Below are 15399 nucleotides of genomic sequence, written 5' to 3'. Positions count from 1 at the left end.
GTCAAAATCCTGGTCGTGAATCCTGGTCGAAATTTCACGAACAGGAGTCAAAAGGTGGCCAAAATTTCGACCAAGATCCGGGTCATTAACTTGACTAAGATCCAGGTCGAAATCCTGGTCGTGAATCCTAGTCGAAATTATTCGACCAGGCCTCAGGAGCTCGCCAAAATTTTGACTAGGATCCAGGCCGAAATTTTGACTAGGATCCTAGTCGAAAATGGGCCAAAAATTTCAGAAAAATTCCTGAGATTTGGAGAAAATTCTAAAAATTGCTAAAAATTCCCCAAAAATAGGAAAAATTAGGAAAAATTAGGAAAAATCTCAGAAATTAAGGGAAAATTCCTGAAAAATACCAGAAAATTCCTAAAAAGAAGGAAAAAGATAAGGAAAATAATAGGAAAGTTCTAAAACAACCCTGAAACCGTGTGCAAGGTAAATCGTTGTAAATGTGTAGGCCACTCCACACTTTACGCAAAAACGATACCTTGCAAGGGAACAAATGAACGTAACTTCTACGAAATCTTTTATGGTTTCCCAGAAGTTGGGGTCAAATGATAGGGAATAAAATAAACCCTGATTACATAATTAATATCATATTAATTACGTCAGAATTGGGCTGACAGTTAAGCCCATTAGAAAAGACCCAAAACCCTGAATATTAATTAATTTCGTAATTAATATGGGATAAATCAGCTGATAAATAAAGTCCAATTAAGGATACAATTCCTTGAAGATTGACCTCCAAGGAACCTCATGGGATAAGGAATCAGTGTCCAACTTCCTAGGACTCCAAAGTCCATTCTAATTCAAAGACTTGCCCACCAAGTCTCCTAACTCTAGTCCAATTGAAGGACTCCCAACATCTATAAAGGGGCCTCACCCCGTAGATTAGAACTACATTTTTTGGTTTGATTCTCTAATTCACATAGATACGTAGGCATCTCATAAAGGCAGACTTAAGCTACGAAACACGAAAGAATCCATTAAAGGCCTTGAGCTCCCGAACCTTAGTAATAAATACAGCAATTGATATTCCCTAGTTTTCAATCCATAACATAGTTCTAGACCTCACTAGGTTCCCTTGTCCAAAATTTAATGCAAGGAATTTTTTCATATTCTTTTTGGTACCAACTCGAAGAGATTAATCTATATTTTAAAAGCTGCATGCACTGGATTGCAGTTCTTTTGGGAGAGGATATGATAGAGTCATAAAATCTGGTGTTGCGCTCTCTCCAAATGGAGTACCAGGCAATTTGGAAGCCCAGGATTATGATGGTATGCTCAATGTTATTCGGCTCATAGCTTGTAAAATTACGAATCATATCCAGCCAGAAACATGGAAGGCCATTGCACCTATCTTGAAAAATGAGAAAAATAACTTGCTGTATGAAGGGGCATTCTAAAAAAAAATGTTCCAAAGTCTTTGTCTTGTTGATGTAGAAGTAGCATTTGGTGTCTACCACTAGATCAAAATAGTTAAGATGATGCAAGGTATTAACTTTGTTACGAAGAATTAACCAGTGAAGAAAGGAAAACTGACGAATCGATAATTTATGCCACACATTTTTAGCCCAACTTACCATTACACATGTTGCTCGAATAGAGGCCCAAATATGCGAAACCCTTAATTTTTTGTATGTGATTCCTTCCCATCCAACCCCATCCTCGATTTGCATATTAAAGGGAGTATTATAGTCGAATTCATTTCTAAGCATTAAAAGATCATGATAGTTAGAGGATGGAAGCACCCAACCTGAATTTTGAATTAATTCAGAGACCTTTGCATTTGTAGCCAAACCTGAGTGAGAGATCATGAAGTTATTTGGCTACTGCAAAGTGAACGATTTCCTCTCCATGGATCAAACCAAAGGAATGTGTTTTTGCCATTATCGATTTTATAATTGATGTGAGGCTTTGCAATGTCACGGAGCTTCAAGATGTTTTTGAGAATCCATGAACATGAGCTAGGTTGTGTAAAGGTCCAGAATGAGCGGTCTTTCAAGAGCGTCAATCTAATCCAAAAAGCCCATAGAGATTTTGAATTGTAATTAACCATATTCATGAGATGTTTCATGACAAGTTACTTGTTCCACTCGTTTAAGTCTTTGATCCCTAGCCCGCCTTCTTAAAGTGGAAGAGTGATAGAATTCTAAGCCACTTTTGTCGAGTTCCCTTGGTTTTGCCCATGCCAGAGAAATTTGGAAAAAATAGACTGCATTTCTTTGTGACCCCTCGAGGTAGAATAAAATGGCCACTCCAGTAAGCTTAAATTACGAAAAGAACCGATTTTATAAGCTGAAGTCTCCCTGCATAGGATTAAAAATGCGAAGTCCATGCTTCAACTCTAGAAAGAATTCTGTCGAGCAGGGGTTGACAATCGCGGAAGGTAAGCTTCCTGGTGATCAATGGTACTCCGAAGAATTTTACAAGAAAAGAGCCTCTGGATATGGAATAGTGATTTAAGATCCATTGTTCCAATCTTCTTGTGCCTTTAGATAAAAAGAAAGTGCTTTTAGAGTAATTCACAACAAGCCCCAAAAGAGAAGAGAATTTGTTTAGGGTTTCCATGAGGATCTTCACCGATTTCCTGTCTCCATGACAAAATAAAATAATATCGTCAGCAAAACTGAGATGAGTCAGATTTAATTATTTTGATTTACCATGAAGTTTGAAACCTGGGTTAGTTTGGGCCTTATTAAGCAGCGAAGATAAAACATCCATGGCAATGACAAACAGGAACGGGGAGAGAGGATCCCCTTTGTGTATCCCTCGCCCTCCAGAAAAATACCCTACCTGTTCACCATTAACTTTAACCGAGAATTTTGGCGAAGCTATACAAGAGTGAATCCATGGGAGGAGGAAACCTACGAAGAATCAAGATGTCAATGAAAAATTTCCAGTGGAGAGAATCGAATGCCTTGTGGAGATCCATTTTAAAGGCAACTCTATGAGGACCCAAACTATTAGAATACCCTTGGAAAATTTCTTGAGCTAGGAAGATGTTATCTGAGATGTTCCTGCCTTTAACAAACGCTGCTTGAGACTTATCAATTAGATCAGGGAGAATAATTCGAAGGCGATTAGCCAAAAGCTTAGCAATGCACTTGTACAACATATTTCAACAAGAGATCGGCCTAAAATCAGACATACTGGATGGGTTATTATATTTCGGGATCAAGGTGATCAAGGTGGAGTTGATGTAGTATGGTATGGAACCCGAATCCAGGATAAAGTGGATGCCTTCAAAAAATCAGGACCAACTATATCCCACGTACTCAGGAAAAAATTCACGTTGAACCCATCAGGCCCGTGGGATTTGTTTTTCTTTATGGATTTAAGCATGTCCAAAATCTTTTTATCTGTCACCTTGAGAACTAGCGACTAGGCTTGAGTAGCCGAGATTGAGGAGGATATGTGGGGTTGGAGAAGGTCTAAACCTGGGTAATCCATGCTATCCGAGAAGAGAGATTGGAAATAATTAACCGCCTCTGACTTGATGTCATCTTCATTCTCCAGGATTAGACCATTACCATCAACAAGGGATAAAATTTTATTACTGTTCCAATTGCTAGCAATTAAACTGATTATTTTATATGCACCTATGACATACCAAATGGCAAAAATACCAAATGCCTTCTATATCGCCAAAACGGAAAAATCTAGCTACCTAAGTTAACCAAATCACCAGCAAGCCAACACAATAATATATTCGATCAAACCAACACAATAATATCTAAATCTAACACAAAATCTATAAAATAAAACATTTATTTCATTACTAAAACATCATCAAACCATCATAGCATATCGTTAATATCAACATCCTGCTACGTACAACCTTAAAGTATCATAATTAAGACCACATGTCATGGTAAGTTTAAAAAACATTCGACATAATTAATAAGAATAAGTTTTATTTCATGAAATTTAGAGAAGCAAAACTTTTATTTCTAATTTTTACAAACTTAAGAGGAAGAACCATAATGTAGCTCACCTATTTTTTTCCAAGTACAATGCAGCTCACATTATCCATGTAGCTAAAGTTAAAAATTCTTAGCTTAAGTAAATTATGATGGATTTGAAAAAGATGAAGCAATTATGATCATTGATAACACTTGAAAAAATTATTAAATAATCATATTTGAGTAAACTATATTATGCCATGATCGAGATTTGGTGGTCAAGTGTGAACTAAAAGAACAATCATAATATACCTCCAAATATGTTGGAATACTTAATGCTGCAAATACAGAAACTTCAACAACATCATCCACATTACATGGTTGTTTGGCCCTCCAGAAGTACTTATTAATGCCAAGCGGAAATACTCCATACCCATCACAAAGTCCCGCCAAAGCTAGCACAATTTTAATTCAGAATTTAAGAATATAACATTGCCACTTCAAAAAAGAATTAATCAAGTGAACTATTACTATTCAAAATTCATATCAGCAACCAGAAAAGGGGATTTTGTATCAAGAATTAATAGTCTAAATTTGCTGGACAGGGAAAAAAGAAGACACAAATGGCTATGATCCATAAATAGCTCTGATAGATTACACTATTCAAGAAGATGAAATTACTTTTTATTAGACCAAGCCTACTAACCAGCAAATCAAAATTAACATGTATTGCTAAATTTAATCTTAGTTCCAAGATTGTTATACATTGTTGTTTTATTACAGTCCCTAGAGTACTAGATAATGTTTTCTACATAATTTGATTTTATTACTTATGGAATTATTTATCTATATATAATTGATTGGCATACTTTGCATTAAAAAAGAGAGGCTCAAAATCACACTCATATTACATGAAACTGCATTTACAGGTTTACGCTCTGTATTATACACCTAGACTTGGAGAACTTATGAAATACCAATAATTGCTAATAACCTGATAGAAAGAAAGGCATATAAAAACTCTAGTTAAAAGGTCAAGCCTACATAATCAGTATAAGTCAGAAGCCCAATCAAGAAAACAAGAAGTAGATTGATAATTCCTACACATGTTTGCAATGTCAGAGGGAACTCCCTCACTTTTAAAGCTAATTAAAGACAAATAGAGCATATCATTTATACCATGTAAATATTGTAAATAAATAAAGGCCCTGCCCAATGAAAACAACCGGGACATAAACAAATATGATATTCCACTTGAAGCAAAACAAGCAAATAGATAGGGATAACAAAATTTTAGTCATAATTGAGTAAAAAGAATAGACCTTTATAGTGACAGCCGCAAATTAGATCCATTAACTTAATCTGCTTAATCTCCTTTATCTAATTTAAAAAGATTTTCCATTGGAACTTTGACATGCCATTGAGACTCTCCCTTATTGTATAATGTATTTTCTAATATAGTAAATTAAGATAACATTGTCCTCACGTGCATCTTGTAGATCAACAACACGATCATCCGCCAACATCCACCTAAAAGAGATATGGATGGTAATAGCAACTATAAATGTATATGTATTCTTCTGCAAGTCTAAAAAGAAAATATACAAGGAAAATGTTGACAAATAGGTCAGAAATACATAAAACTATAAGCTGGAATATATATCATGGAACAATATCAGGGACTAGAAAGATTTGCTTTATAAAGTTCAAGTTCAGAATAGCTACCATCAACTGCTGCATCCAATTATTACATGGTAAAGGTTAGAGGACAGTCAACAAATTTGTTACCTGGTCTCAATATGCATCTGCAATTTCAAAAATCAAACTAATTGAGAAATTCAACAAAACAAAATATCAAGGAGAAATAAGTTGTACGCAAATCAATTAGCACATAAAAAATACATGTATGAAGTTCATAGCACACGTGAACTAGATTAAGTGTGGTAAATTTATAAAGGCCCCCATAACATTAAATTATTAAATGACTAACCTAATATTTAAATCAATGAGCTCATTCGTGTGGCGCCCGTCAAGAATGTATTCAGATTTAAGACCACATAATTAAAACTTTATGATTAAAAATAATTAAAAAGCAAATCATCAACTAATTACAAAATTAGGATTTTATCTGAAACCCCCAATTAAAAAATTAGGGTTTAAATTAGTCTTACCCAATCAAAGCTTTGACCTCTTATACCGCCGATTGTGGTTCTGAGCAGTTAATTAAAAACCTGTTAAGTTTTGACCTCAGATTTGAAAGAACAAACAAACGAGCTTGAACGGAGAGAGCACAGTTGGGGAGATAGCGCAGTCGGGGAGAGAGCACCGTTTTTTAGTACTGTTGTTGATGCTAGGTTCCACAGTCGAGATAGATGAGAGAGGTGAGAAAACTGGGATGTGAGAGGTGAGATGTTTTTGAGCTGAGAAGTCGATGAAGAGAGTTTTTTTATTTCGATTTATGTTTTTTGATATATATCGTTGTGTTAGTTAATTTTTGTTTTAATTTTAATGTTTTAATGTTTGTGTGTGGGTAAAGTTATAAAATAGGAGGGAGGGTTGAAAAAATTCTAAGGCGGGGGGGGATTTTTAAAATGAAGTAAAAATTTTGTTGAGGGGAAAACAAAGGAGGAAATCGCGCTACTCTTTTTTTTTGAAACGAACCTAATACATCAGTTGTTTTAAAAACTGATGTCTAGCATACTAAAAGACATCGGTTTAGTTTAGAACGATGTAAAAAATACTTTTGACATCGGTGTACACTTGAACCGATGTCTAAAGAGTGAACCTCAATGAAATAGAGATTCTGAGAGGAGAAATCGTACCTTGTTGGACATAGTGCGATCGATGATGAGTCAAGCGGATCTTCCATTCAGTTTCTGGGGTTATGCTCTAGAAACGGATGCATATACACATAATTAAGTTTTGACTAAAGCGGTTCAAAATACTCCGTATGAAATATAGAGTGATAAATGTCATAGCATGTCATTTATGAAAATTTGGGGACGTGAAGCGTTTTTAAAATGTTTAGCCTCTGACAAGCTTGGACCAAAATTAGATAGATGCTATTTTGTGGGATACCCAAGTGAGACTAGGGTATTTTATATAATCCTTCCGAGAACAAAGTGTTTGTTGCTCGGGCCGCTGTATTTCTTGAGGAGAACTACTACTTTCTAAGAAAAGCAGTAGGATGAGAAAACATCTCGATAATGATCGAGAACCACATGACAACATTGAACTAGAGTTGGAATAAGATCAGGATGTACATCAAAATGTTGAAAGTAATCTTGTCCAAAAAAGACAGGCTATTCGTAGATCTAGTAGGATTTACCACGAGTCTAGAAGAAATTGTGGATTTCTTTTGACTCAAAATGGTGATGTGATACTTACGGATAATAATAAAGCCTCTCACCTACCAGATGCTATGAACCGTCCAGAATCCGAGAGATGGCTGAAGGCCATGAAATCCGAGATGGAATCCATTTATCAAAATAAAGTATTGACTTTAGTTGATCCACTCGAAGGGGTACAACCTATAGGGTGTAGGTGGGTTTTAAGAAGAAAACTGACATGGATGGTAAAGTACATACCCATAAGGTATGACTAGTGGCAAAAGGTTTCAAACAAATTCATGGTATAGACTATGATGAGACTTTTTCACAAGTTGCTATGGTCAAGTCCATAGGGATTTTGCTAGCAATAGCTGCTTACTTTGACTATGAGATTTGGCAAATGGATGTCAAAACCACTTTCTTATATGGGAGCCTTGAAGAGGATGTATATATGATACAACCTGAGGGTTTTTTCGATCCAAAATTTTCTAGGATGATTTGTAAGTTTCTTTCATCTATTTATAGATGGAAGTAAGCCTCAAGGAGATGGAATATTCATTTTAAAGAAACAGTCAAAGAGTTTGGCTATACTGAAAATGAATATGAACTATGTGTTTACAAGAAGGTTAGTGAGAGCCCTGTGACATTTTTAGTATTATATATAGATGACATATAACAGATATGGAATGACATACATTCTCTACGGGATGCTAAAACTTGGTTGAGAAATAGTTTCTCGATGAAAGACTTAGGCGATGCTACCTATATATTAGGGATCAAGATCTATAGAGATCGATTGAAGAGATTAATTGACCTAGTCAGAGTACTTACATTGATAAAATATTACATCATTTTATGATGTAAAAGATAAAGAAAGGATAGGTTTTGATGTATCATGGGATAGTGATCTCAAATGATAATTGCCCCCTAAATCATTAGATGATAAGGGCCATTTGAGAAAGTTCCAGATGCGTCAGCAATTGGATCTATAATGTGTATAATGATATGTATTTATCTTGATATTTTGTATACTTTGAGCATGATGATCAGTTACCAGTCTAGTCCAGGTGAGGGTCAATGGATAGTTCAAGAATATTCTTAAGTACTTATAGAGGACTAAAGATTTATTTTTGGTGTATGGAGAAGATAGGGAATTGGTTGTAAAGGGTTACATTAATACTAGTTTCTGAACCTAATTTCTGGATAGACAAGGATGATTATGTGCCTATGTATGGTTTGTGTTTTGTCTAAATATAATTGATGTTAGCTTGAATAGTTCACAGCAAGAACATTGATGATTCTATGGAAGCCGAATATATTGATGCTTTCGAAATAGCCAAGGAGACAGTTTAGGCATGTCCTTAAGCGATATTATTTTATTAATGAGATTAATGATCAAGGAGATATAAATGTAAAGTGCATAATAATGATAGTGTTGCAGACCCACTGACTAAGGCTTTGTCGCAACAGAAGCACGATGTTCATACTAGTTCCATGAGTATTAGATAAATGGGTGATTGGTTCTAGTGCAAGCGAGAGTTTTTAGTGTTTGTTGTGGCGCCATCCAAATCCGGGTTAGAAGTTTGGGGTCCACAACACATACAAAATATATAAACCTGTATAAAAAATATTATTTGCAATGACCGTGCTTTACATAACCACGGATCGCAACAGGTTAAAGTATGAAACAAGCCACAACCTTAACTTTTATTACAACGTACCAAGTCCCAACTGATTTAACTTACAACTGATAATGAAATTATTCTTACAATCTTGCTATATCACTACCATATAAAGCTCCTACTAGCTCGATCCAACTCAATCTGGAATCCTAGCTCGCACACTGGGCTGAGGAAACCTCACTATCAACCCTATCCTTTTTAACAGTAAAATACATAAAAAGATTCTCAAGAGTGAGCTAACTAGCTCAGCAAGTCATAATAATGATAACTGAGGTTAAACAATATTCAAATGGGATAATTCAGAGGAATCAAGTTTCTTGTTAAGCAATTATTAGAATTGGATATTTATTTTTTTTAAAATTTTAAAATCAAGGTTAGGCTGCTGATCAGTCACGCACTAACCCCGAGCAAGGCACACGGCTCTGCTCTATAAACTGGATCCAAGGCACACATTGACCTAATTCGACCACGAATCTGGTCTGACCATGAATCTGGTCCACATAAAGAAAACTATCCAATTCTAAAGCAATTCAATATGATAAACAATAATACTTAATAAAACAAGATCATAATCAACAGTGATGAAACATTTGTATAAAGGCATGATGCAATTCATGAGTTTCACAAGGGTGTATCAAAGTATGTATAAGAAATGGCCTTCAGCCCGTAAGAGAATCATGTATTAGATAAACAATGATTTTACAAGGTTTAGTTCTTTGATGTCACAAGGTATGGTTGAGTATATAAGTTTCTGTATGTTCAAATAATTCCGTTCCAGTTTCTGGTATATAATTGGTATATATTTGTGGAGTAGTACCGTAATTGTGTGGTTTAGTATCTGGTAAATCAATAAGGAATGGTTCACAAGGAATAAGGCTTACAGATCAAAGATCAAATGACGTGGCTCATGTTCAAGGCTGAATGATTCAAAGTACTTACAATATAAAACAGAGCTATTTTGAATACTTAACAATATGTCACGAGAGAATTTAGAAATATTTGCATTATATCTCGAAAAAGGTTTAGAAAGACTTGCCTTATCACAAATGATTCCAACTTCTCTTGTACTTGTCTAATAATTCTATTCGACAACCACTTGGCTACTTTTCTATGCCTTACTTTTATTCACTGATCACTTGCTGTATTTTCTACACATCGATTCCATTTTCTGATCACCTGCTTCCCTTTTTTACGCCTTGCTTACTCTGCTAGGCATCATAAATTCTCCTATCTTAAATGATGTCAAATCTTCATAACTTATTACCAGAAATCTCGATTCCATTATGGGTACTCACTTATTTAACAATTACACGTTCTTGATTTGCTAGCCCTTCAGTCATACTCTTATCAATTCAACAGGGTAATTTATCTTATCAACAAAATCTTGAGAGATAAATAATCAAGTTGCTCCCACATCTTTCAATACTTTAATACATAAGGTATCCACAATAATCATTCACGTCATCATACCCGTATTCTGAATAACATAATTCACAGACAATTCGTAAACTCTCATTCTTGGAGACGTATTCCTTATTGGAGTAGATTCCCTTGACCCTCAGTGCATCCCTGACTGGGGCTAGTGATTTGCAATCCTCGTCATATGCCCTTGTTTTCTTTCCATGCGTGAGAGGTAGATGGAACTTTGCCCGCTTGGTTCAGAATACGTTGATTTTTGTTTAAAAAAAAACTTTTGCAAAGAACGACAGTACAACGAAACAACTAGAAGGATTCAAAATTTAATAAACTTAGAGCTGAAAAGAAAGAATAAGTAATGATTAAATTTGAATGAGACAACCACATTGGTACTTAAGATGGCCAGTCTTTCATACCATATGGTATACAGCACATGATTAGGTGGCATCCCACCCGACTCTTCGCCATCCCGACAAAGCGTTTCACCATAATACTGTTCGTCCCAATCAGAGAACAAAACTTGAGGGGGAAAATTAAATTTGAAAGGAATGCAATATCCTCATTTTCGATATCATCGGAAAGAATTTATTAAGAAAAGAAGTTCATACATATTTAAGAATCAAAAAGGAATATACGCTATAATATTGGAGACTAGAATGATACCATTGGTCACCATCCACATTTTTCTTGAATTCATCTTTCGAGCTTGTTCGATCATATCCCAATTGTGTCATATAACAACTTTAGAAAGTACGCTGAAATGCCTTCGCAAATTAAACATTATGGTAGATTCTTACTTGTTAAGTCTTTCGTCTTTAACATCGCACCTACATGTATAATACTTTAACAATTCAATTATAATGGCGTTCTTACTATATAACCTCGAGTTTCCTCTTTTTAATTTAGAATAACCACGAATCATTCAACATAACGATCCTTTTGTTATTATTATTCTTCTTTTAGAAAAGTCTGGAAATCTTCCCAATCTTCTTCGGTCATACTCAGGCCCCTGTTAAATTAATGAATTCTTTGAACTCTGATAGTCCTAGTAATTGGGTGAATAGTTACTCCATACGTTGATTCTGTTGTTAATCTTATCAAACAATATTTGCACCTTACTGTTAGGAATAATCAACTACTTCATAATCGCGGGTTACTTTGTTCTCTAAATTAACAATACTAAGTCTGAAACAAGTATCCTTCCACGTAATCCGGATTTTTAACAAACAAGAAACTGAAGTAGTAACTTGACTCTGCTCTATAAACTGGATCCAAGGCACACATTGGCCTAATTCGACCACGAATCTGGTCTGACCACGAATCTGGTCCACATAAAGAAAACTATCGAATTCTAAAGCAATTCAATATGATAAACAATATTACTTAATAAAACAAGATCATAATCAACAGTGATGAAACATTTATATAAAGGCATGATGAAATTCATGAGTATCACAAGGGTGTATCAAAGTATGTATAAGAAATGGCCTTCAGCCTGTAGGAGAATCAGGTATTAGACGAACAATAATTTTATAAGGTTTAGTTCTTTGATGTCACGGGGTATGGTTGAGTATAAAAGTTTCTGTATGTTCAAACAATTCCATTCCAGTGTTTGGTATATGATTGGTATATATTTGTTGAGTAGTATCGTATTTGTGTGGTTTAGTATCTGGTAAATCAACAAGGAATGGTTCACAAGGAATAAGTCTTACGGCTCAAAGATCAAATGATGTGGCTCAGGTTCATGGTTGAATAATTCAAAGTACTTACAATATAAAATAGAGCTATTTTAAATACTTAACAATATGTCACGAGAGAATTTAGAAATATTTGCATTATATCTCGAAAAAGGTTTAGAAGTACTTGCCTTATCACTAATGAATCCAACTTCTCTTGTACTTGTCTAACAATTCTATTCGACAACCACTTGGCTACTTTTCTATGTCTTGCTTCTATTCATTGATCACTTGCTGTATTTTCTACGCATCAATTCCATTTTCTGATCACCTGCTTCCCTTTTCTATGCCTTGCTTACTCTGCTAGGCATCATAAGAATCTATCAATATCATCTCACATTATTCTAATCGTCATATGGACGTCATAAGGTTTTATCTATCCTTCGTTTCACCCAAATCCGACTTACGGATTGAAAGATACGATCAAAATAATCATATAATATACACATACGTATTTAACACATCAATCAGTTCACATTTAACACATAACATGTAAGATGTTCGATGAAAATGCTTTCCAAAGATGATTTGATGTTAAAATGATTTTTCGGATATTTAATACGAAGTTTTAAATATTTTTCGGAATTTAAACGGGCCGTCGAACCATTTTTGAAACAATAAACAGGGTTCGATTGGCTGAATCTGGCTTCAAAATTATTTTATAATAATTATCGAGGCTTAAAAACAATTTAAAATAATATTTTAAAGCTCGAAACTATTTTTTGGAATTTTTAAATCAAAAATAAATAATTAAATCTAATTAAATAATCAATTAAAATCAATTATTAATTAATTAAATCAATTAATCAATTAATTTTTGAATTAATTGACCAATTAACTAATTAATTATTAACTAAAATTAATTAACTAATTAATTCAGGTTTATTTTTTGAATTAAAAATAATTTTTGGAATTAAAATAATAATTTTTAGAATTTTTAATAATTAAAAAAAATTATGTAATTAAAATAAATAGGAAATATGATTTTTAAATAATTTTTAAACAGCAATCCTATTTTTGCAACTTTTTGAAACTACAGGGACCTAGCTGCATCGTTTTCAAAACCTCGATGACCTGTTTGCAATTTTTCCAACCCCTCACCGGAAAACGACGGGGATCACCGCAGAATTCGTTCCTGAAATCCTCCCATCATCGAAAGCTCCAGAATTAATCTACAACTCACAAGAAATCTAACCATACCATTCAATCACACAGATAACCCCTGAGTTGGCCGGAATAACTCGAAGAAAACTCGCCGGACGGCGAGTTCTTCTTTTCTCCGGCCAGCTCGATTCCGGTATCGTCTGTTGACGAGACCACCACCAATCGATTCCTCTCTTCAAGTTCTACAAATTCATACCAACAAAACAATCTAGTAACCCCTAGAACAGAAACCCCTAATTTCAATTGTAAATATTCATACGGGTTATAAACCCTAATTTTGAAATTTGAAAATCAAATTCAATTTTGAACATGTTATTGAACTCCAAATTAGTCATATAATATATCAAAATTATCAGGAAGAAAATCTCTACAACATGCAATCATCAAATCATACAAATAATCTCTCGAACAAAAATTCATAATTTAAATCATTTTAATTTAAAAATAAATAAAAATATAGAAAAATAACCTCTGATTCTGCACAAAAACGAGTTATGGAATCTGATAGTATGTTTCAAGAGCTTCGTTTTGAGTACTCGAGCTTTCCAAACGGATTCCGATAACACCTCCAAAAGCTTGTTTGATTCTTGAAAGTTTTCATGTATATATAGATTTTCTCTGTAAAATTATATAATTACTGAATGTAAATGATTTTCTGTACAAAATAAAATACGGTAAGGGCTATTTATAATTACGGAATATTAGTACCTCGTTGGATCATACCGGATATAAAATATTACATTTATTTGAGAAAACATATCCAAAACGGTACCGGTTTTGGGATAATTATCCAAATCTGTACCTTTTTTACTGCGGTCTTGGTCTCAGCGCTTTGGTTACACATATTACGAGATGATAATTATAATAGTTTAATAAAAAGATCCCGTTTATCGAAAATACGGGTCTTATCGATTTACCAAAACAAATTTTGTATCAAAAATATCACGCCGGGACCCGCACGGGGAAAACCGTACACCGGATCAAAAAAGTCAAAACATGGAAAATGCTTGGAATATTGCAATTAGGTTATGAAGGAGTTTTCGGAAGAGTTTCGGGTTGTAGAAACGTAAAAATGGTTGAAGTCGGTTGGTTCCCGATTATACAAAATAGTTTATAAATACTCTGAAAAATAATTTATTAAATCCATAAATCATTTATAAAATCATAAATCAACATAAAAGTTAATAGAAAAATATGACAATTATCTATCTTTTATTTTGGACATATAAAAATTAAAATACTGAAATTATATCATATTTACATATCCAAACACAGATACCACTTCACAGATAATTCACCAAAAATTCATATAATAATCACATAATATTTATTTATTAACAAACATAATTACACGTCATATTCCGGATATTACATGTGTGCCCTAGAGACAACACTATGATATTTTAATTTAAGACATTCGGATTATTAATGTTAATGTTCCATCGATTATTCCCTTTATAATTTATTAATTTTTAATTTACTGCGATATAAATGTTAGATTAATAAATGTTCTTGGAATATGATATGTAATTCTATATCTCTAAGTACGTGACTTAGAAATGAGATTATGAGAATAATATCAATATTCCTAAAGGTCCCTAGTCGAGTATTATTATTAAGGGACAATAATAATGCATTAAGACTGGTGTGTTTGTTGACTGATGATTATGTCTCATTTATCATAGGTATAGTGATACTAAAGTGAAAAACATAGGCATATGTAAATGAACATGGTGCTGGACAGACCCGATATGAGATTCTACATGTTTGTTATGTCATAAGTAATTCTCATAGTGATAATGATGTAATGGTCCTTAGACCTGAAGTTATTATATTTTTATACGAGAATTAATATACATTGATTCCATTAAAAGTTATCCTTGACCGGGTAATGATAAAAGTGGACATTGGGTATATTATGAATCGTATGAAAGATATGAATGATCTATATGGGATTTAACCTTCCTATTTTAGGAGTAATATTATTGGCCTCTTGTGAATTAGTCTATGAAATGCGTGGCCAAGCTTAAATATTGATTTTGTATGACAGTCTACTCATTGATCAAGGAAACTTGAATTAAACTATGAGGAGGATGACACATTACATGCCTCTAGTTTAATCTATAATATTTGGTTAAAAGGATTATATTATATTGTACATTATTCATGA

The sequence above is a fragment of the Apium graveolens genome, chromosome 6 (assembly GCF_009905375.1).
Source record: "Apium graveolens cultivar Ventura chromosome 6, ASM990537v1, whole genome shotgun sequence".
Lineage (NCBI taxonomy): Eukaryota > Viridiplantae > Streptophyta > Magnoliopsida > Apiales > Apiaceae > Apium > Apium graveolens.
Note: the sequence above shows the minus strand (reverse complement) of the source record.